This window comes from Felis catus, chromosome B2, assembly GCF_018350175.1.
Source record: "Felis catus isolate Fca126 chromosome B2, F.catus_Fca126_mat1.0, whole genome shotgun sequence".
NCBI classification, from domain to species: Eukaryota; Metazoa; Chordata; class Mammalia; order Carnivora; family Felidae; genus Felis; species Felis catus.
The window spans coordinates 6,319,116-6,343,500 of NC_058372.1; the positions used below are offsets into that span (position 1 = coordinate 6,319,116).

Below are 24,385 nucleotides of genomic sequence, written 5' to 3' on the forward strand. Positions count from 1 at the left end.
AAATAGAAAAGACACTGAGCTGTGTTTGCTCTAGAGGCCCGTGCAAGAGACCCCAAGACACAACCACCAGCTAAATTGCTCCCAGGTACCTGATCCACAGAAATGATGCAAGACAATTTCAAAAAAAAAAAAAGGCCCATTAAATGTCTATATCTTAAGGTAATTTTTTATGCAATAAGGAACAATTAGTATAATTTCTGCAAGGTAAATCAACTTATCTACACTGCATTCCCATCAATAACAAGGCATAAGCTTTGAATTGCTATTCTGGTATTGGTGATGAATTTAGTGAGGAGACACCTTGTCTATATACACATATTGTTAGAAATCCATACAAATAAGATGGCGAGTCCAAATTTAGGCTTCAGGCTACAGCCATGCAGAATAAAGTTTCCTGTCCTTTGGAGTCCTTAAATCTGACCTAATTGTGCTCTAATCTATTCATAGGGTCTGAAGTACGGGCATGATTTTTTTAAAAAAATATTTTTTTACCGCTCACTATGTTGGAGTTTGCGAAATTTATTTTTGATGATTTAGTGCTGTCTCCACAGCATAGCTCTTAGTCGCATCCATATGAGTGGGAGAAAAAGAAGTACCAGCATGTGTTCAGGAAAATGATCAGTGGTCCCAGGTGTGCCCTCGAGGAGGATGTATGCTAGTAAATGTCATAGGATCTGCTCGTCTCCATGGAAAACAATTGGAAGTCAATTCAGTCATAAAAACAGCAGATGAGTTAAACCACTGAGTGGGTTTTTTGTGAGGGGCCTTTGATAACTTCATAAGGGAGGTGAGGTTTTCACATAAGTTTTACAAGAGGCAGGGAACAGGTTTGATTGCAAAACAACAGAAAGCGTTGCCTAGGAATCTCAAAGAATCCATACCATGCTCAGAAATGGGATAGGGAAGCCAAGCAGGGTGTGGATGGGTTTGGCAAGAGGGTGGTCTGTCTCCTAGAGCCCAAGGATGTACACAGGGAAGTGGGATGAAATCAGTGATGCAAGGCATGAAAGCCAGGGGGAACTGACGAGCTCAGTTGGAGGAGGGGTGAGTGGACACGGGTGTGTGTTTTATGTGAGGAGAGAAGAACCACAAAGGTATGAGTTTAGGAGAGGGAAAGGAGATCAGGGCCCCAAAACCATTAGCCCCTACATACCCAGAAAAGAAGAACACATGTGTGTAGGAGGGAAGCCGTGTTTACCTGGAAGAAGTAAGGCAGAGACACAGACCAGCCCACCTCCCATTCAAAGCTACCTGTTTCCAGATCTGGGCCCTGTATACTCATTGATTTTATTGTTATATATTGACTTGCTTAATAAGGATTCATGCACTGTTCTGTCTAGTCAGTGCTTGCAGGGAATTCAGGATATAGCTTGCAACAAGATAACCTGGTCTTATACCCCTTGTAGGTTTGCTTCTTCCAGTTCCCTCTGTCTTCTATGATCAGTCTCTTCTTCACTACAAATCCTCTGCTCAACCGTTATTGACCAGCCCCAGTAAATACATGGACGTAAAATTGTCCCTTCCAATATATCGGGGCCGTCATTGTTCTGGGTGGCCATTTTTTGCTCCTTTTCCACCTCAAGTATCTGAGAAGAGTAATGATACTCACACTTCACTTAAATTCCTCCGTTCTCAGCACTCTGGCTCTCTTCCACCTATGCACCATCCCCATTCTAGATCTCTCCATAAGGCTGGTCATTCATAAATTCCTTCCTAGTGCTCTGTGACTTTTAACATGGTTTTCCACAGTCTCTTCCATTGTCTTGGGCAATACAATCATCTCCAAATTCCCTGAGGCTTCTTTCTCAGAATCAAATGACATCATTCACCCAGTGTTTGACATAGAATTTCACTCTCTGTCCTCTCTCATTTCCACTCCAAATATGAAGTGATCTTATCCAAACACAGCTCCTTCCCCTACAATTCTAAGTAATAAGGCTTTGCAGAAAATATTTCCTATGTGCCCACTGTGATCCAGGCAGAGCTCCAGGTGCGGAGCATCCAGAAATAAACAAGTAAAGCCTTTGCCCTCATGGTTTGTTTGTTTGTTTGTTTTTTCTATGAAGGGAAGACAGGAAATAGGGAATGTGTCCAGAGGTTGTATGTGCTCTCATGAAGAGCTTCCTGATCTCAACTGTCCTTCTCAAGTTCTGATCTCTCTCAAGTTCAAACTCTATCTTTTCCCATGGTCATAAACACTTCCTTGAGTATTTAAGGTCAGCATATCTCAAACTAAATTCAGCATCAACTTGTCCCAATCGGCCATCCACTCAGAAGAATTCTCCTTTTATTTCTCTAACTCAATGAATTAAACTATCATCTGCCCACTTACTTGAATTTTGAGACATACTCTGTATTGCCAGAGGTATTAGTTTTGGAAAAAGTAAGTGGTGTCTTTCCTTGGAGGTGTTCTTTTAGTAGTTCTCCATACCAAGCCCAAACTCCTTAGGATAGCAGAGAAAGCCTTCTGCAGTCTAACGCCTGCCTCTTGCCCCTTAAGTATATCTACAGCATACCCTTTCTTGTCCTCATGCTGAGCTCAAGATCCCCTTTTGCTAATCATATCTTCTCCCACTCAATTCCTTTTCCATCTAGTTACCTCTCATTGAGGCATCCCTCAAGATTCTCCTGACCTGTCACATCCCCTTGGAAATAAGTACCATGCACGCCTTCCCATTTGAGATTGGCACCCCCAGTGTCTTTCTATGTCCCCTTAATATTCAGAAACTACCTTGCCATTGACCATAACCATTAAGGCAAATCATATTTCATGTTTTTTCTCCCACATTCAACCGTGACTTCCCTGAAGGTAAGAACTATTTTCTCCACATTTTCCTCCAAAGTTTAGCACAGTACTGAATCGAGGAAGCTGAAGAAAAATTTTCTATCACGAATGAGTCACCAAGTCGGCATGGCAATCACTGAGCCCCACCTATATTATGCTTACTCGTATTCCCACCTACTTACAGGGATTATCCGATTGGAATTATTTTATGTAGTGCTATTCATACACAGCCGTGTTGTCTTCTGTGATTTTAAACTTGGTAAAGTGTTAACTTACGGAAGCATGCTCTCCAACCCAGTTGCTGGGTGCGGTGTTTTTATTTACTCTTCAATTTTAGCTAAAAGTAGAACTATGTAGGTTTCGTGCACAGACATTTATTTTTTTAATCCCAAAGAAGTTTATTCAACTATTGCAAGTCATTCTCCAGCAGCGATACGTGTCCCTCCCAGACTCTGGTATGAACTTCTCTCATCTTGTTTGCCCAAATGAAAACAAAGCAACTGTTGTTCACATTTTCTGTCTGAGACTGTCTGTCATCTCCCTCTACCTAATTTATACTCCTTGTATTAATAGAACAAGGAAAGAGGAGAGAGTTAAACTGCAGACTTTTGTTTAAGAGAAAGTAATCTTTAAACACTTCACTGTTTATTCCATCCTTCAACATGATTCACACATCCAAACATGTTTGGGAGCATTTTGTGTCAATGTGTGTGCCTCTTCTCGACAACAGCCGTTAAGCTGGACGTAGTCCATCGTAGGCTTTACCCACAACCAATGGTCACAGTGTCTGGAAAACCACGGGGACCAAGGCGCCATCAGCTATGGCTGACAAATGGATCCTGAGCTGACTTTGTATTGCAGGGCATGAAACGGAGTGGAATTGTGGCACTTGGCAAGATTGAGTTTGCTTGAGGACTTTTATCCCCCACAGCAAGACAAAGAAAGCAGTGTTCTTTGGAGGCTCTTGGGTGCTCACTTGGAGGCATACTGCTGGGAGGCTAGTTTGCAAATGAGGAGAAATGGGGAATGATTATGTTCCAAGGTAGCTGGAGGCTGCCTGCACTCTTGACCAGGCTGTAGCTCCTTGGGAAGAATGATTAACCTGCCATATGCTACAGCCTGGAACAGAACGAAAGGTAGAGGAGGTGGCAGTGAACCAAGTCAGACAAAGGTAAATTCGGCCAAATAATAACACAAAAACTCACTACCATTTATTCATTATCCATTCATTTGTCAGGTATTTTTTTGAGTACCTATGTTATGCCAAGCACTATTCTAGGCGTGAAGGATGAATTATTGAACCAAGCCAACAACAACGACAAAATCTACCTTCATGATTCAACATTCCAGTTGGGGGGAACGTAGCAAATTATAAATATTACAAATTGATCATATAGCATGTCAAATTGAGTATCGGATACCAGAGAAACAAAAAGAAAAGGATAAAGAGAACAAAGAGGGCTCAGGATGAGTTTGTCATTTTAAATGGAGCCACACTGGGAAGGTGACGGCAGAGCCAAGAGTTGAAGGTGAAGAAATGATTATGTGACGGTGTAGAGGAAAATTACTCCGTGCAGGGGAACAGACAGTGCAGAGTTCCTGAGGCATGGGTATGGCTATAATGTTTGTGAAGAATCAAGGAGAACTGTGTGTCTTGACTAGACTGAGCCAGGAAAGGGTTGTAGAAAAGGAAGATAAAGGGGTAACGGACCAGCAATGAGGACAGACTGTACAGGATCATTGGGGCCATTTTGAAGACTTTTTATTTCACTCTAAAAATAATGGTGAGCCATTGAAGACTCTTGAGTAACATTAAATGAGAGGACTTCAGGTTTTGTAGCTGCTATGCGCTTGCCATGTAGTATGGGGGAAGATTGTACTGGATCCTAGTGACTAGGTGTTATCTTACTTAGTCCTTTTAGTCAAATTGGCAGTATGTCACCCATTTTACAGATGAGGAGACTGAAGCACAGTGAAGGGTAGCAGTTTGAGCAAGACCACACAGCTAGCAAATGGTGGATCCAAGATTTAAACCATGAGACGAGTAATAATGTGTATTCCCCATGGTGTATAGCAATATCGATTCTGGTTTAATTACACTAATGCTTGGGGTTACTAATGGGATGGTAAGTGCATCAGGAAACAGTCCACAGACTTGGGACATTACTGCTTGAACTAATTTCCAGACCATGTATGACTGATGTGATTGAAAGCTTTGACCAAAATTGCTGGCACTTTTAATAGTTAGCCAAGTTCATACTTAAAGAAGAAAGAGTTCTCTGTCTCCCTTCCCAGATGCATCCTCAAGTTGCTTTGTACCCTGTCTTGAGGATTCCTGTATCACTGGAGAGGTAAAACCCTTGTTTGGTGACTAACACTGCCTGAGTTGATATATTCCCAACTTATTGATAATAACTGTATCCTGCTTCTAAAACATATAGTATTTTTCCAAAGCAAAGATTAGAAAAAATGGACAAACTGAATAAAAGCAAGTACCACAGTGATGGCCAATGGTATTTGGTGACCTTTGACTTCGGGATGGATACCCAAAAGCAAATGCGGGAAAAACTCTTCTGAAAATTTAACTGATGGTAAACATCATGATTACTTTAGAAGAAAATTTAGAGGATATTGTTCATTTGCCAAATCATCTGATTCTTTCTTTGCAGGCATTAGTTTTCAAAATGCTTCAATTCCACACTTCCTAAATAGAATCATAGCTGATTGACCATGGCTTTCTTGGGTTAGATTTGCCAAGGATGTTGTCCTTGCCATTTACCCAGAAGGAAATCACTCAAGATATAGGCTCATGCCATTTTCTTCAGGGAAAAGTCAACTTCCACAGGTTGCCATAATATTCAAATGAACGGCATATCAGCAATGCTCAAACTTCACTTGAGGGAAGAAAAGCCAGAGGTCTACTTAAACCACATAAGGCTTACAATGTATATCCCCACACTATTGTCTGAAAAAGTTTACATATTTGATGTGAAGCATTGAAAAAAAAAGCAGCATCCAAATATTTGGCCTCACATGGAGAAGAACATCTGGATGACGGATTTATTGAGAAAATGAATCTGAATGTCTGGGTGTAAAGAATAGTTCCTGTTCGTTGCTTAGAAAAGTGGCCTTGAAGTCTTTAGGAAGAAGTTCCTCATGAGAAGAAATCTCATTAAACTTTCAGTGTGACCTATTTTAAGCTTGACTGGAAAATACATAATTGTTCCATTTGAAACCAGGAAGTAGAGCAAGTCAACATCCTTTATAGCCAAGTCAATATAAAAAGTGCCTGTTTATAGATAGGTGCCATAACTTTCCACAGGAAAATTGACAGTTTCCAATTTACAGCATCTGAATGGGACCACATTTGTATGCGAAATTAGTTAAATGGGTTTCATTACTTTATAGACACATTCTATCTGTGTGTGTATATGCATGCCATTAGATTATTTTTACCAAATCGTTTTATAAAATCTGCATTTTGCCCTGATTCTGTCATAATTTTCAGGGAGCTTTTCCGTCTTTTTATTTGTATTGCCCTCTGGAGATGGCTCTCAGCAGTTTATCTACCCCAATTTATTGCTTATATTTTGTCCTTGTTTCTTATTGATTCAAAGCTACATGCAATTGTTTCCAGGTACGCTTCTGTATTAAGCAATGTTATCCATCTTTCAAAACCATTGTAAAAAAACTGGTGCTGTTGGACTCCTGAGTTCTGGTGGTATTTTGTCAATGCAGAGACACTAACTAGACATTGAAATTAATTGAAATCATGACAAACATTTCTATGCTGGATTGACTCCCATCACATTCCAGTGAGTAGCCATCAGGAGTGAGATGCTTGGCTTTCCATGACTGAGATGTCTAACTCATTTTATTACTCAGAAATATATTTTAACTCTACAGAAATGCAATATTCTTTTTTTCCCTAAAAATGCACATCTAAATACACTTATGGGGGCGCCTGGGTGGCGCAGTCGGTTGAGCATCCGACTTCAGCCAGGTCACGATCTCGCGGTCCATGAGTTCGAGCCCCGCGTCGGGCTCTGTGCTGACAGCTCAGAGCCTGGAGCCTGTTTCGGATTCTGTGTCTCCCTCTCTCTGCCCCTCCCCCGTTCATGCTCTGTCTCTCTCTGTCCCAAAAATAAATAAACGTTGAAAAAATAAATAAATAAATACACTTATGTATATATACATTCATCTAACCTAGACATGCCCCATAAGTAGGATAATTAATTGTATAAGAAAAGTAGGGTGTATGTGTCTGTGTTTATTCTATGTTCTATCTATCTATCTATCCATCTATCATCTATCACCTGCATCTAATTATCTGTCCATTCCTAATTTATCCCTTTATATTTAGATACTATAACATCAGATCTATATCTAGATATAGATAGGTGATATCTATACCTAGAGATACACCTAGATCTATACACCTAGAGATAGGTGATAGATAGATAGATTAGAGATAGATCATTTCTTTTTCTTTGAGAATAAGTTGGGAAAAAGAGGGGAAGACATATTCAGGCACATGTCACCTTACTTGTTTGGGTTGGTTTAAAATAGACGAAGCATGTGCCAACAACCTTTCTTCCTCTCTCTATTCCCACCCGATAGCCATGCCCTTGAGATCACAATTTCCCTCAAAAGGCACAGGGGTGGAAAAGCAGATAATACCATCTTATATCCATTCCATTATTTATACCGAGGGACTGTAGTAAAGAGCTAGAAGATCAAACGTTGGTTCTCCAATAATTTTAATTATGACTGGTTTGAATTTTCGCAAATAGCTCTCAAACTTCTGTGTCTTTAAATACAGCGTGGGTCTGAACAAGCTTACAGAACAAGGTTCATTGTCAACTGGTTAGTTAGCTTTTTACAAATGTAGCTTCTAATTATCTATGGTGTTAACCACAGGAATGCAGCTTATATTGTATCCTGATAATGTCTTTTCAGCACTGTGATTTTTAAAAAAAAAATTTTAACGTTTATTCATTTTTGAGAGACAGAATGTGAGTGGGGGGAGGGGCGGAGAGAGAGGGAGACACAGACTCCAAAGCAGGCTGAGCTGTCAGCACAAAGCCTGACGCGGGGCTCGAACTCACGAGTCACGAGATCGTGACCTGAGCCGAAGTTGGACTCGACTGAGCCGACTGAGCCACCCAGGGGCCCCCAGCACTGTGATTATTAAACCATCTGGTTTTCTCTCACCATCCGAATCTGAAAACAATTCTGTTTGTAAAGGGCACAGCTTTTGATAATTCAGAGATTTGTTATAAACATTTGTTAGGGGATATGGGGTGGGCATGAGGAATAAAAATCACAGACATAAATAGCCAGTATGTATGTAAGCAAGTATTAACAGAAATCATATCATACCACTATGAAATCAAGTTTTGATGGATAGAAGCAGGTAACTGATTACCTTATCACAGAACGGCAGAAAACCAGTTGTCCTGTCGGGCTCTAATTGAGAAGCCAGATGGAGACTGGCAGTTGAAGTGGCATTCCTTGGACACACAGGGCCACAGGAGGCAGCGAGCCACTGGTTTGTATTTCTAGTTGCACATAGCCAGCGTTGCCCTTAGGAGTAAGAACAGATTCCCCAAGCTATGCATATCACAGCAAACATACTTTGCTCTAGTACACAGCAAACGACAGATTCTGTTGTAACACACACGTTCTAGTTTTTATGAACACTTCTAATTATTTTAATGTAAGGAAAGGTGGTGAGTCCAAATGCATAAATGATATGAAGACACTGTGGGGGGTAAATTATTTTCCGAAGATCTCCATTAGAGTTGCATTAAAAGATGCTCATTTAGAAGCCTATTCATGTATTTTCCATGAATTACAACACTGTACTCACTCCATCCTCAGAAGAAAAATACAAAATCTCAGTTAGGAAATAATGTGCTCGCCCACATGGACATGAATTAGTGAATCTTGGCAGATTCTGGAGGTGTGTAAAGAATAAAAAGTTGTAGCAGATTTTCACCAGTCTTCCCACATTTAGAAAGCATTCCAAAGCAGAATAAGTACATTGTGAAAGATTAAAAGTGCCGTGTACTAGTCCGCTTCACTGTGACTCTCGAGACATTTCACTTCTCATTTCCCTCCCCTATTGCTGGATGCTTCTTGGGAGGAGGGGAGAAAATAAGGATAGCTACAGAAACAGGGGGTCAACCAGAACGGATCAGGAAAGAGCCTCTTGTTGACTGAGTGTGGGCAGGCTTTAGAGTAACCCAGCTGTATTTCCCCAGCGTGTCTGTAACAGAACTGCTCTGCTGGATCACAGGCCCCTCCTTTGCTTGCACAAGAGCCCTGTGTCACAAGGACCTAGGATTCATTCCAAGGTGTCACATTGCATGCTTTGGCATCATATTTACAATCCAAAGAAACTCATTTGCTTAACTGGTTTTTGCATTCCTGCAAGGAGGCGGGGATTTGACAAGAACCAGTGTAGAAGCACCATTTAGAAACACTATATATGGTGAAAAAATATATAGAGAAAAGTATGTGGTGGATAGAATAATGGCTCGCCCAAAGATGTCCACTTCCTGATCCATGGCAGCTGTGAATACGGTGGCAAGGACCCCTTGCAGATGTAAATAAGTTAAGAATCTTGAGGTGGTGAGATTATCCTGGATTATTTGAATAGTCCCAATATAATCGCATGCATCTGTAAAAGTGGAGAATCTTTCCTGGCTGTGGTCGGAAGGACATGTGACTATGGAAAAATCATCAAAGATATGCAATGCTGTTGGCCTGGAAGATGGAGGCAGGGAGCCACAAACCAAGGAATGTGGTGGCTCCTCGATGGCTGGCAAGGAAAAATATTCCCCAGAAAGTAACAGAGCCCTGCTAACGCTTTGGTTTTCACCCAGTTAAGACCCAGGTTAGACTTTTAACCTACAGAACTGTAAGAGAATACATCTGTGCTGTTTTAATGTGTATTTATTTTATTTTGGGGAGAGAGTTCAGGCACAAGCAGGGGAGGGGCAGAGAGAGAGGGAGAGAGAATCCCAAGCAGGCTCCATGCTGCCCAACGTGGGGCTGGATCCAACTGTGAGATCATGACTTGAGCTGAAATCAAGAGTCAGATGCTTAACCAACCCAGGCACCCCACATTTGTGTTGTTTTAAACCAAACGTATCATGACATACTATGGCACCAATCCAAAACTAATATAGTGTCTAATAAAATTACTCTTATATCTTATTGGTGACAATTTCCAATGCCTTTCCACCAAGCCATCTTTCATACATTTCTCTCCCCTACCATATTTGGGGATAAAAAAATATCCTATTGACCCTCCTAACTTTTAGCCAGGGATTGCCCTTCTAATGCATCCAGTGACTTTTATTTTAAAACACTATATCAGCTCCAATTTTAAACCCATAGGATTCTTTTGTCCCCCCAATTCCCCATTTCAATCCATTTCTTTTTAACATTTGAATCAGCAGAAGGATGGGGAAATGAATGGTTGTCTCAAAAACTAAAATTCAAATGCTAACACTCACTAAAAAGAAGCATACATTTCAAGTGCATACAAAATATTCTCTAAGACCATATATTTGGCCACAAAATAAGTTTTATGTATTTAAAAAGTTGGTAGTCACACAAACACAAACATGTTTTCTGAACACAATGGAATTATATTAGAAATCAACGATAGAAAAGATACACAGAGGGGCGCCTGGGTGGCTCAGTAGGTTAAGCGTCCGACTTTGGCTCAGGTCGTGATCTCACAGTCCGTGAGTTGGAGCCCCGCATCAGGCTCTGTGCTGACAGCTCAGAACCTGGAGCCTGCTTCTGATTCTGTGTCTCCCTCTCTCTCTGACCCTCCCCCCGTTCATGCTGTGTCTCTCTCTGTCTCAAAAATAAATAAACGTTAAAAAAAACATTAAAAAAAAAGAAAATATACCTAGAAAATCACCTAATATTTTGCAATCCTATAATTCACTTTAAATGACCCAAGGGTCAAAGAAGGGTAATTAAGAAAGATTTTAGGCCAAATGAAGATAAAAATAAAATATATAGACATTTATGGGATGAAGTTAATGCAGTATTTTGAGAGAAATTTATTTCATAAAGTGATACCATAGGACAGAAAATAATGGCCTAAAACTAATTATCTAAGATTCAACCTTAAAGCTAGAAATAAATGAACAAATTGAACTCAAACAAGCAGAAGAGAGCAAATAATTAGGATAAAATGAGAAATTAATCAAATAGAAACTTCTGTTTTCTAGACCAAGACAGCAAAAAAAGTCAATGAAAGTAAAATTAATTCTTTTTTTAAATTATTTTTAATGCTTATTTATTTTTGAGAGACAGAGACAGAGACAGAGAGAGACAGAAAGAGAGACAGAGCACGAGCAGGGGAGGGGCAGAGAGAGAGGGAGACACAGAATCTGAAGCAGGCTCCGGGCTCCGAGCTGTCAGCACAGAGCCCGATGCGGGGCTCGAACTCACAAACCGTGAGATCATGACATGAGTCGAAGTCGAAGGCTTAACTGACTGAGCCACCCAGGCTCCCTGAAAGTAAAATTAATTCTTAAAAAAGATCATCCATGTACCTGATCAACTTCTGGTCAGATAGCTCAAGAGATAAAGAGTGAAGATAAAAATTACCAATATCAGAAATGAATGAAAGATATCACTCTACATTTTACAAACATTACAAGGGCAGTAAGGGAGTATTATGAACAAATTTATGACAAAAAGTTTAATAACTTAGACAAAATGGGCAAATTCCTAAAAAGAAACGAACTACCAAATTTAATCCAAAAAGAAACAAGCTGAATAGTCCTATAGCTACTAAAGAAATGTAACTGACAATCCAAACAAATGACTCCTACAAAAAAAAATAAATAAACAAAATCCAGGGACAGTGGCTTCACTGGTAATTCCTACAAAAAAAATTTAGGAACAAACAACACTACTTCTAAACAAACTATGGAAGAAGGAGAAGGAGAAGAAGAGGAAGGGGGAGGAGGAAGAGGAAGGGGAGGAGGAAGAGAAGATAGGGAAAGAGAACATTTCTCAAGTTATTTAATGAGCCAGCATTACACTGATAAAATCAGGCAAAGATATTACAATAAAAATATGGATGTCTCTCAGGCATAAAGAAGATTTTTAATGAAATATAATCAGAAAAATATAATAGAATGACAATTTAAAATTATCAAATGGAGTTCATCTCAGGAGCACGAAGTTTGTTCAATATTAGAAAAAATCAACCAATGTACTTCACCATATCAAGAGACTAAAAGTAAAAATCATATGATTACTTCAATAAATATGCAAAAAGGCTTTGATAAACTTCAACGTCCATACTAGGAAATTTCTCCTTTTTACTTTCTAATTATTTTTTTATTAGAGAGAAAGAGAGAAAGCACAAGTGGGGGAAAGAGAGAGAGGGAGAGAATCTTTTTTTATAAATATAAATCTATATTTATTTTTCATAAGGAAATGGCTCATGCAGTACTGAGGCTGAGAATTCTCATGATCTGCCTCTGCAAGCTGGAGACCCAGGAAAGCCAATAGTGTAATTAGTCCAAATCCAAAGTCCTGAGAGCCAGGGGGCACTGAGGATGGGGACCAGTAAGGGTCCGAAGGCCTGAGAGCCAGGAGGGGTGAGGGCAAGAGAAGGTTGTCCCAGATGAAGCCACCAGAGGAGAAGGGGTGAGTCCAGCTTTTGTTCTATTCAAGGCCCTCAGTGGATTAGATGAGGCCCATTCACAAGGGAAAGGTAATCTGCTTTACTGAGTTCACCAGTTTAAATACTAATCTCATCTGGAAACACCTCACGGATACACCGAGAATAATATTTAATATAAGCCCCTCATGGCCAGACAACACATAAAAATAGCCATCATGGTAAAGTGGTACAGGAAAGAGTCAGGCTGGAAATCAGCAGATCCGGGCCTTCCTCTCAGCTTGGCATTTCCTGACTGTGTATCCTTGGAGTAGTGCCTTAACCTCTCTGGATTCCGGTTTTGTTTTCATATATATATAATTTATTGTCAAATTGTCTAACATTCAGTGTGTAAAGTGTGCTCTTGGTTTTGGGGGTAGATTTCTGTGGTTCATCGCCTATGTACAGGACCCAGTGCTCATCCCAAGAAGTGCTCTCCTCAGTGCCCATCGCCCATTTCCCCCCTCTCCCAATACCCACCCCCTCCCCCATCTACCTTCAGTTTGTTCTCTGTATTTAAGAGTCTCTTATGGTTTGCCTCCCTCCTTTTCTGTTTATAACCATTTTTTGTCCCTTCCCCCATGGCCTTCTGTTTCTCAAGATCCACACACAAGTGAAAACATAGGATATCTGTCCTTCTCTGACTGACTTATTTCACTCAGCATAAATCTTAAGCAGGCTCCATGCTGAGCATGGAGGGTTCCACCTCAGAACACTGGGATCATGACCTGAGCCAAAATAAAGTTGGATGTTCAGAAGACTAAGCCACCCAGGTTCCCCATACTAGGAATTTTCTTACCTGGGAGGGGAATCTATGAAAAGTCTATAGCTAACATCATTCTCAAAGGTGATAAACTGTATGTTTTACCCCAAAGAGTGGGAAAGTGGCAAGAGAGGAAGATAAAATAAAAAAACATACAGATTTTAAAGAAGAAACTAAGTTTTTTTTTTCAAAGAATATGATTATCTATCAAACAAAAGCTACTAGATCTAACAAGTGAGTTTATGTCATAGGATACAAACTCTCTATATAAAATTCAATTGCAACTCTACAGACAAGAAATGAAAAATTTGGAGATTAAATTAAAAAGAACATTTATAATAACATTATAATGTGAAAATGTAGGAATTGCTTTAAAACATACAATGACTTGGGGCGCCTGGGTGGCTCAGTCAATTGAGCATCCAACTCTTGATTTCCACTTAGGTTAAGATCCCAGGGCCATGGCTCTACGCTGAGAGTGAAGCCTGCTTAAGATTCTTTCTCTCTCTCCCCTGCTTGCACTCTCTCTCAAATAAATGAATACACAAACAAACAAACAAAACCACAAGCAAACATGTCCAATACCTGTATTTTACATTCCAAATATATATCAAAGGATATATATATATATATATGTATATATCCCAATCAACATGGACGCATAATTTTTGTATCAAATTGATGATTTTTCTTAAAATTACATGATCATACAAAGGACAGAGAAGAGCCAAAATAAGTTTTAATGAGAAGAGCAAAATTGGATGTCTCGCACTACTTGATTTCAGAACTAATGATAAAGTTACTGTGAGCAACTCCATCTGGCAATGACATAAAGTAGACATACAGGTCAATCAGACAGAATAGGTACTTCCAACATAAATGCACACATGGTCCTTTGATTTTTTGCAATGTTACCCAAGTAAATCAATAAGGAAGGGATGCCTTTTCAACAAAAGATGTTAGAACAATTGGCTATTTATACTTACTTTATACCCAATTTAAAAAATAAGTCAAAATGGATTTTAGGCCTAAACATCAAATTCAAAACTATAAAACTTCTAGAATACATATAACAAACCTTCTTTATTGCATTTGCTTAGATAAAAATCCCTTTGATAGCATGAACTATAAAAGAGAAAAATGTATTTTGTGTATAGTGTAGGGAGTTTCCCTTCCATATTTCCAGTATTGAAGAAAGGATAAGTATCAAAATTCACTAAGAGTTTGGAGACTATCTCATTTCAAACTACCCAGTCTAGAGCACCCATCTGGGACTTCATCATCACCATAGAGGTCTAGTTGTCTATCTCATGGTTTGTATTTTTACTTTTCTATAGCTTTCACCTCAACTAGGTATAAACTCCTTGAGAGTCATCTTTGATATATCTTGTTGACATGGTTTATTAGAGAAGGAGATGCATAAGTAAGCTAACTGGCATTGACCCTTTTTTTTTTAATTACATGATATGTCTCAAGACAAAGTAGGTCACTGAGAAGATAGGAAGATAGGGATGGAGGTCTTAGCAATGCATAAGAGATGTGCAAACAAGAGCACAATGTTCCACCTCTTTTCCAGAATGGTGATGATCTGGCATGATGCTCCAGCTCTATCTGAACAAAGTGGCTCCTTTCACTTCAGCAACCCAAGATTGTGGAAGGTACTCAACGGGACACTGAAACTTTTCAAGATGTGATGGTGATTTCTCTTACTGTTCATTTGCATGTTGAAGTCTTGTTATTTTCCCTGTTCTGATTCCAAGCATGGTCCTTCACCATTATCTTCAAATGTTAGTTGCTTATACAGAGATTTTCCCAGGGATCTTAGGGCTGACAATTTCTTTGTATGAGCAATTGATTATTCACTGTGTTTGAATGACAATGGAGACATTAAGAAAAAAAAAACACCCTAATATATATTGAATGTCAATGCCATGAAAAACCCTTTGGTTTTTTATAAGCATTGTCTTGGTCAGTTATCAAAAATCTCACAAAATACTGATGAGGTAGGTATGATTTCAATTTTAAAATTGAGGAAATTGTGACTCGGTGATATTAAGGGGACTTGACCAAACTCAAGAATAACATAGGCAGCAGTATCTATTTATTTATTTATTTGTTTGTTTGTTTTTAATGTTTATTTTATTTTTGAGAGAGAGAAAGATACAGAGAGAGAGACAGAGAGACAGAGTGTGAGTGTAGAAGGGCAGAGAGAGAAAGAGAGGGAGACACAGAATCCAAAGCAGGCTCCAGGCTTTGAGTTGTCAGCACAGAGCCTGACATGGGTCTCGAACTTATGAACCCTGGGATCATGACCTGAGCTGAAGTCAGAAGCTTAACCGACTGAGCCACCCAGGTGCCCCAAGCAGCAGTTTTTATTTGAATTGAAGTCTGAGTTCAGAGTCTGTGCTGTTTTTGCTACTTCAACATACGTCCAGGAGAATCAAGAACCTAGACCCACTTCTCTGGCCCTGGCGGTGAATACAAGCAAAGATGGTGTATTAGTCATCTACTGCTGCGTAACAAATTACTCCAATTCTTAGCAGCTTAAAATAGAAGTAAATGTGGATAACCTCACATGGGTTTTGTGGATCAGAAATTAGGGAGCAGCTGTGTTAAAAAATACCCAGGGGATTTTAATTTATGGAGATGACGGAGTGCCGATATGGAGAAGTTAATGCTATTGAAAGAGTGAATAATGTATTACTTACATTTCTTCAGAGAAGGGAGGTATGCCACACCATGCAGGGTTGCATGGGGAAGCACAGATTCAGGCAGAAGGCAGACAAGAGAAAAGGAGAAAGCAAACCCTTTCTTTCTGCAGGAAACACAAGGAGGACAGAGGATACAGCTTAGAATTGGCTACCAGAATAATATCAGTGGGCTCTGGGCTATAGGGGTGGTCTTTAGTTGCCCTGGATTGATTTAAGGCAAAGAAACACTGGCTTGGTGTATAAGAGTTATACAAAGGAGGTGGCGAGTGGTATAGACTCAGGATGGGTCAGTTGCATATGCAATGTGTTTGTGATGGCACGCGAGTTGTTTGTTACCTCTAGAAATTAGCTAGCTCTGAGAGAAATAGTCTCTCCCCAGCAAGCTAGGCCCCTCAAGATGTCAAAGCAGCACAAAATATTTTAAAAACATGATTCATGAACAGCCTAGCTGGGTGGTTCTAGCTTTGGGCCTCTCGTGAGGTTCCACTTAATCTGTCAGCCAGAGTTTCAGTCTTGAGTGCTCGACTGGTATTGGAGGATGTGCTTCCAAGATGGTTTGTTCACATGATGTCAGTTATTGGGGGTAGGCCTCAGTTTCCTTCTGTCTTTGTTTTCTAGTGCTCTGCAACAAATCGCCTCAAATTTAACGGCTTAAATCAACACAAATGTATTCTGTCACAGTTTCCATGAGTAAGGAGGCAGGGTACAGGTTAAATGGGGTCTTCTGTTCAGGTTCTTTTCTGAGCCTGAAATTGAGATGTTAGCCAGACTGTGTTCTCACCTTGAGCTCACAGTCTTTCTCCAAGCTCATACAGGTTGTTTGCCAGTTCCAGCTGCTTGTGGCTATAGGGATGAAGTTCCTTCATTCATCTTCTCGCTGGATGTTGGCCAGCATCTCCCGGAGCTCCTAGAGGCTGTCCTCAGGTCCTAGCCCCATGGCCTTTGCATAGCATGGCAAATAACTTCTTCTAAGGTGATGGGAGAATCTCTCCAGTCTGCTATGACGGTCCTAAATAACCTAATCATGGGAGTGACTGTCCGCCTACCTATTCTGTATAGCCATATTTAATTTTTTTTTAATGTTGATACATAGTTTGAGAGAGAGACAGAGTGTGAGCAGGGGAGGGACAGAGAAAGAGGGAGACACAGAATCTGAAGCAGGCTCCAGGCTCTGAGCTGTCAGCACAGAGCACAATGTGGGGCTCGAACCCACAGACCGTGAGATCATGACCTGAGCTGAAGTTGGATGCTTAACGAACTAAGCCACCCAGGTGCCCCAACATAAAGTCATATTCTTATGTCCTGTCCACACTCAAGGCCGGGGGCATTACAGGATGTGTATACCAGCAGGTGGGAAGCTTGGGGACCATCTTAGAATGCTGCCTGCCACACTCTCCTGGCTTTCCTTGGATACCGACATAGCAGTTGATTTCTCTCAGAGAAAGCAATCCAAAAGCAAGCAAGAAGCAAACTGCAATGCCATTTATGACCTAGTCTTGCAAGCCATGTGCTATTATTTTGGTTACATTCTGTCCTTTCCTTTTTTTTTTAAGTTTATTTATTTATTTTTGATAGACAGAAATAGGGAGAGAGAGAAAGAGTGGGGGAAGGGTAAAGAGAGAGGGAGAGAGAATCCCAAGAAGACTCCACACTCTCAGTGCAGAGCCCAATGCGGGGCTCAAACTCATGAATCATGGGATCATGACCTGAGCTGAAATCAAGAGTCGGATGCTCAACCAATAAGCTACCTGGGCACCCCTACATTCTGTTCTTCAGAGGTAAGTCTCCAATTCTGTCTTTCTCTCAAGGACAGAGTAATTAGACTCTATCTTTTGAGGGGAGCTTATAAAAAATTAAGGATATATTTTAAAACCACCACAGATGGCATTAAAAAATTGTCTCATCATCTGCAAGAAGAAGGGTTTGAACCAGTTGGTTACAAAGGTTTTTGAAGTATATGTGCATACATGTTCACATACTTGTGTTTAAAGTAGCTTCAGTTTTGTGCCTCCAGAGGGATATCCACTGGCAAGGGGTGTGGTAACTCTAAGGAAAGATATCTTCATTTTGAAATCAATTGGTCTTGACTTTATACTAATGCATTTTCCTTCAAAGTGAAGATTTTATCTCATTTCTATAACTTAATTAACAGGAAAAAAAGCCATATTAATGGTTTAAATGTGTGCATGTTGGGAAGGGGAATGCTCACAACGTACTTCGCTACATTTCAAACTGCCACATTGTTCTTCCTTTCTTTGCAGGAAGATTTTTTTATAAATCACTTGTCCTTCTGAAATGATGGGTAGTTGTAACTTTGTCTGTCTTTGAGAAAGAAAAGAGGAAACATGGGGAAAAACCAGTGTTAGTCATCCTGACTGCCCCGACGTTCAGGGGAATAGAAAAATCCAAGTCCAGTGTTCCCATCAGAAAATTTCTGTGGTTTATGGCACGTATTTCAGACCCATTACCTCATGGATTTAGTGGATCATGGATTACCCATCATATATTTCAGGAGCATTACCTCATGAAGGAAACATCTTTATTATAAGACAGCCATGTTTCTGAAACATAACCTTGCCACGTGGTGGTTACATGTGGCTGTCTAAGAATATACATTAATAAAAAGCCTTGATCACTAAGATACCTGATATTAGACAAAATAGTTCCTTCTGGTGGGCCAAGTGAGCTAACAGTATTTCCCTCTGACATTTTGGGAATTAAATGCTTCTATGCAATAAAAGAGTATATTTTCCAGGGGGGAAATATTCCTTTAGAGAAAGCTACAACCACTTTTCTTCTTTGTAGAGGTATCTAAAGTAGCAAGAAGCCAAAAATCTGACAGCATGGTCTTCTCAAGCATATCCAACTGTTATTTTATTTTAGCATTGCTTATTAAAAGCTAGTTTAAGTTGTCAAGGATTTCTAGGTCTTTACGAAATTAAAAGCTGGGAATCCCGGCACTCCTCTAGGTACCACCGTCTCAGGGATCCTGAAAAGCCATAACGGTGCAAAAATATCACAAGAAACATAATGGGCTGAAGAAGAAGGTTGGATAAAACACTCTGAAAATTTCCCTTAAGGCGGGAGTAGAAAAGCCATCATCATGTAGTAATGCCTACTTAATTTGTAGACAATTTACTGTTTGCCCAAAACTGCACAAAGCACTGTATCTACACTATCATAATCCTTGTTATCTTATAAAGAAGCTGCTCTTGCTATATGCAAATGAAGAAAAAGAGAAGAAACTCAAATCAGGAGAAGTCAGGTAATTTGCTCAGCTTTGCTTGATGCAGAAGTGGCAGAATTAAGGTCCTATTCAAGGAAGGCGGACTCCAAAACGTATACTTCTTACAGCTGGTGTTAATAACGGCACATAACTGGACCACTACTAAGGAGTGTTTAGTCCAGGGACTTCTAAACTTCTAAGTAAAACATCTAAGCTGTGACCCAGCTACCATTAGAACTAGGCTTTGCTCTTCTCGAATGTAACACTTAGCCTCGCTCCTAAAGAAATTAAAACAATAAAGAGTATCTGTTTGGAACTATATTGTATTCATCAGCCTTCTTTCCTGCAAAAAAAAAATACATAATAAACAACTCTCCAAATCTTTATGGTTTCTTTTATTTATTTTTGGAGAGAGAGAGAGGGATAGAGAGTGGGTAGGGTAGGGACAGAGAAAGAGGGAGAGAGAGATTCCCAAGCAGACTTCATGCTGTCAGCGTGGAGCCTGATGCGGGGCTCTGTCTCATGAACTGTGAGATCATGACCTGAGCTGAAATCAAGAGTCAGATGCTTAACCGACCGAGCCCCCCAGGTGCCCCCATATCTCCATGGTTTCTAATGAATAGCATGTTTGTTTGTTTGTTTGTTTGTTCTGTGGACAGGTCTGTGAGTTGAATGGGATAGCTCTACATCAGGTCAGGTTCTGGACTTTTCCACATGCAGTCACCCTGAGCCGCTTTGGACATTTACATCATGGTAGATGGCAGAAATTCTAGAGACAAGCCAAATCACATAAGCGTATTTAAAGTCTGTGTTCATAGCAAAACCGCTCACATTCTATTGGCCAAAGCAAGTCATGGTCAAGATCAAAGCCAGTGGGGCAGAGAAGCCATCGCAAAGGTGGCCGGTGTGCAATCTGCTTCTAATGCTAAGGCTTTTATCCTACCATTGAGAAGTTCAGAAGGTGAGGGCATCTCCTACCCCCATAAGTAGTTCTCACTGATGCCATCTTCTCTCAGAAATCTTCTAGCTCCTCCCAAGTTCTGATTAATTGTCCAAGGAAATATGACCCCTATGCCCTTGAGCAAACCCTCTCTTGGTCCTCACCATAGTGTACCACATCTGTTCATGTTCTCATCTGTATGCCACCAAAATGCAAGTTCCTGGAGGGCAAGGACTTAACACATGTGTAATACCGAGATCAGTACCTACAAGTCTTAAATTAATGTTACTCCTCCTCCTCTTCCTCCCATTTCCCCTCCCCTCCCCTCCCCTCCCCCTTCTCCTCCTCCTCCTCCTCCTCCTCTTCCTCCTCCCTTTTCCTCTCCCCCTTCCCCTTCTCCTTCACAATTATATTCCTGGTACCTTGCACATTCTCTAACACGTAGCAGGTACTCGATATTTACTTCTTAAACTATTTCCTTTTTCTGCCTTGAGGGGAAGTATGACCAACTATTGTAAACGTGAAACCAGTTTGTTTATTTAGTTAGTTAGTTATTTTTATTTTTCTCCGGCTTTATTGAGATATAATTGACATATACCATTGTGTATGTTTAAGGTACATGTTGTCATGAGGACTTGATACATGTGTGCAGTGTGAAGCGATTACCACAATAAGGTTAGGTAACACATCCGTCACTTCACATAATTATAATTTCTAACCAGGCGACAACAGCTAATAGCTACTGATGGTCGACACTGGATCAGGACATCACATATTGTAGCACAGTTAAAATCACAGAAGTCATGCTGGTAAGTTTTAAATTTGAGGAATCAGAGAATAAGTGGCTTCCTCAGGATCTGACAGCATTGGATTAGAACTCAGGTGTCTCCCCTACATCTGTGCTTCTGTTGGATTCTACGTCCACAAGATGGTGTGGACGTTACAATGGTAACATAGGCATGCTTCACCCAATTCAGGGATGAGGAACACTTCTTTGCTCTTGGCTTATTATGTGTAGTCTGAAGAGCTTTTACTGTCTCTTCTTTATAATATTGTATACTTCTTATTTTAAAATAAATAATCAGAGGTAGCTACTCCAAACTTATCTCAACCCAAAGATTGGGTAATACCCAAACCCTGTCTACCAGCCAACAGTTTTTCCAGTTGGATTTTCTAGTAAAGACAGAAAATTCTATTGCAAATTTGTCTTAAGGTTTATAACCTATTGGTGAGATTTAGGGAGACAAACCTATAAAATACATGCTTGCAGCAAAGCACGCTCTTGAATTGCCTCCATATTTCCTAGCAAACACATTGAGGGCTTTTATACTTGCAGTATATAAAAATATGAGCCCACTCATGTAAGTTCAGCACACCAGAAGAGCATGGGTTAAAATGTATTACCTTCATATTCTATCACGTTTGCAATTTACCCATGTATTAGCATTTATTTTCAGTAACTCCGACAGAAAGTCTCTAACGCTTGCAGATTGAATATTTTTTAGCAGATGCTGATCCAGTGAGATAAAAGCTAAATGCACATTATTTTTAGTAGTGTCACTGAAAAATAATCGTGAACCTTTTGTAAGGTTTGCAGTTTTGAAACCTCCTTCATTGTCTTCTTTTCAGACAGAGAGAAGAAAAACAGGAGGAAGAACACATAAATGTTGGCATTTGAGTTTTAAGTATGGGCTGTAGTCATGCATTTTCCTGTAACATTTTTCCTTCGAAGAACCATGTTTATTTTTAATGGATTTTTAATAATGTATTCTTATGTTAACTATTAACATGCGCTTTAGGTTACCTTCTTCCACTCAAACACACAACATTACCTCTTCTACTAGGAAACTTCATGGAAAACTGTAATGCAATGCTTCCTGCTGCAAAGATTTGAAGGCCTGAATACGCAGGTTTCCCCGTTTCACTGTAGAAGTTTTTTTCATATCCTGGGCCCGAAAGGATGTGGGGAGCATCTCAGTAAATTCAGTCTTGCTACAGAGAGCCTGCATATGTATGTACACTTCCTCCCCTTCCTTCCAAAGGTCCCTGGAGCAGATGTTTGCAGATTGATTTATGCCCCATTATATTTAGCTGTCACTTCACCCAGAACTGAAAAGCAGTCATCTCTGGAGGGGAAAAAAAATGGCAGTGCCTTAACGAATTGCATGGATACTGCAGTGAAGGGCAGGAAATGAAGGCCTGTTTGAATCTCAACCTGTTATCAAAGAAATGTAAGAATTTTTTCTGTCAGGGGTTCTGTGACCAAATTTGGATTAGCATTCAGAAGGGCTTCTCTGCCTGCATCCCGTCTGTCCCCTCAACTCCCCAAACACAGCCTTCCATTAGCTCTAATAGGGCCAAGGACACCAGCTACGTTCCTACCCTCTTGTGAAAACCCTATTCACAATGATGGCGGCCAAGTCAACCTGGAATCTTGCTAGTAAAAAATAGTAGAAGCACTTTTTTTAAATGTTTTTATTTTTTATTTTTTTTGCATTTAATGGCTTCATTTGCCCTTTGACTCTCGCCTCTGAGGAAGCCAGTCCCTTTTAGCAGCCCTCTCTTTAAAAAAGCCCAGGGCCAGGTTATTCCTAGAGAAGCAGCCAGTTACCAACAGGGCCATGGTGGAAAGTGTTACAGTCCCTTCCTGGGATCTTCACCAACCCCCCACATGTTCTTCACTCAAAACCCCTGAGTTTAGGAAAAATTTATGGAATATGGTTTCATTTCATTTTCTATTCTAATAATTCCTCTTATGGACTGCCAGTCTTCTGGGGTGGGGTGGGGGAGTAACTCCAATCTAATTGGCCTTATTGAATGTGTTTCCTTTCTGATTAGAGGGATCAGGGCAGGATACAAACGCCAAGTGTTGGCTGTCGAGAATTTGTAGGTGACAAGAGAAAAGATAAAAAGGATAAAAGACAGTGAAAAGAGGAAGCAGAAGGCACCAAAAGACACATTAAAAAGTCTGCTTAGGACAGCTCTTTGCTGTGATGTTAGGACTCTGCTCACTTGCTCCAACTCTCAGTTCTAGATGCTTTTAAACATCTCCATATATGTGAACCTCTGCTCTTCAAATATAATACTATCCAAAAAAATCCATGTACCTTTCTCTTAAATTCCTTATCTCAATGAGCAAATGAAACTTTATTGAAGGTCCCATTTTAGCATGTACTTTATTCTTTGCACTATACAGCTGTATGTTAAACATTTATTGACATATATATTCATTTTTAGCATATTCCTTATACATAGCAAGCATTCAGTCACTGTTAGTGAGATTGGAATTCATTTGATTAAACTTTGGAACAGCAATTTTTTCTCTTTTCCAGAAAAACTCATCTCAGGGTTATTGGAACAGTTTCATGAGTTTAGAGAAACTCCTTGGGCTCTGAGTAGCCCACTATGACACCGAGAACCCGAGGTATGAACTGGGAAAGGCTCATCTTACCCTGAGAGAGCCAGCATTCTGCAAACACTCTATCACGTTGTTTGGCCACCCTCCTCAGCCCTGTGCCCCTCACCTTTTGCAAAACAATGTCTTAGTTCATCCAGAAAAAATTCACACTTCCCAATGCTAAGGTTGAAGTCATTCAATTTTGATTCCACAACCAGTCACTGAAAGCTTACTGTGCCCCAGGTTCTTGCTGGGCACTTCAATACCCGAAAGCAATGTAATCGTCCCCAAGCCACTCTGAGATAGGCATTGTTATACCACTCTACAATAGGGAGTACTGAAGTTCAGAGAGGTCAAGTGAGTTGGTTAACATTAAGCATCTAATAAGTGAACCAGACTTCAAATTCACATCCAGATGTGCTGATTCCGTGGCCAACATTCTTTTCACTGTAAATCACAACTGTTCATCAAAACAGATGCAAGTTGTGTCCAGTCTTATTTGATGACTCCCATCTGTTTATCATTTTCCAAACGTTTGCCATTAAAGATTGGGCTGAATCTATCAGATCAAATTTGAAGCGCTGTCTACCACCCTCTGGACAAATAATTTCAGCAAACGTGGCCCAGTTCGATCAATGAACTCCAACATACTAGATTTCATTTCTGACCCTTCACGTTAAGGTGTCCATCTGTTGATAATAAATCACAATACAATCAAGAGGTCAAACTATTACTGGAGCAAAATATTTCAGAATAGTTCTCTAACAGAAGTACTGTGAGCTTGACTGAAGTAAGAGAAACATTTTATTTCGCTTGAACCTATCTTTTAAACTCGTGTGTATGTTTCGGGACATTGC

The 24,385-nt window shown here is 40.1% G+C and overlaps 1 long non-coding RNA gene across 1 annotated transcript in view; it reads left to right on the forward strand.

Annotated features, from left to right (window-relative positions):
- The window catches only part of LOC109499521, a 581,435-nt gene extending 565,996 nt beyond the window's left edge, over positions 1-15,439 (forward strand). Inside the window, exon 7 of the long non-coding RNA XR_002742161.2 lies at positions 14,831-15,439. This is a non-coding gene — a long non-coding RNA (uncharacterized LOC109499521). The remainder of the gene's footprint in view (positions 1-14,830) is intronic.
- Positions 15,440-24,385: the final 8,946 nt, after the last annotated feature.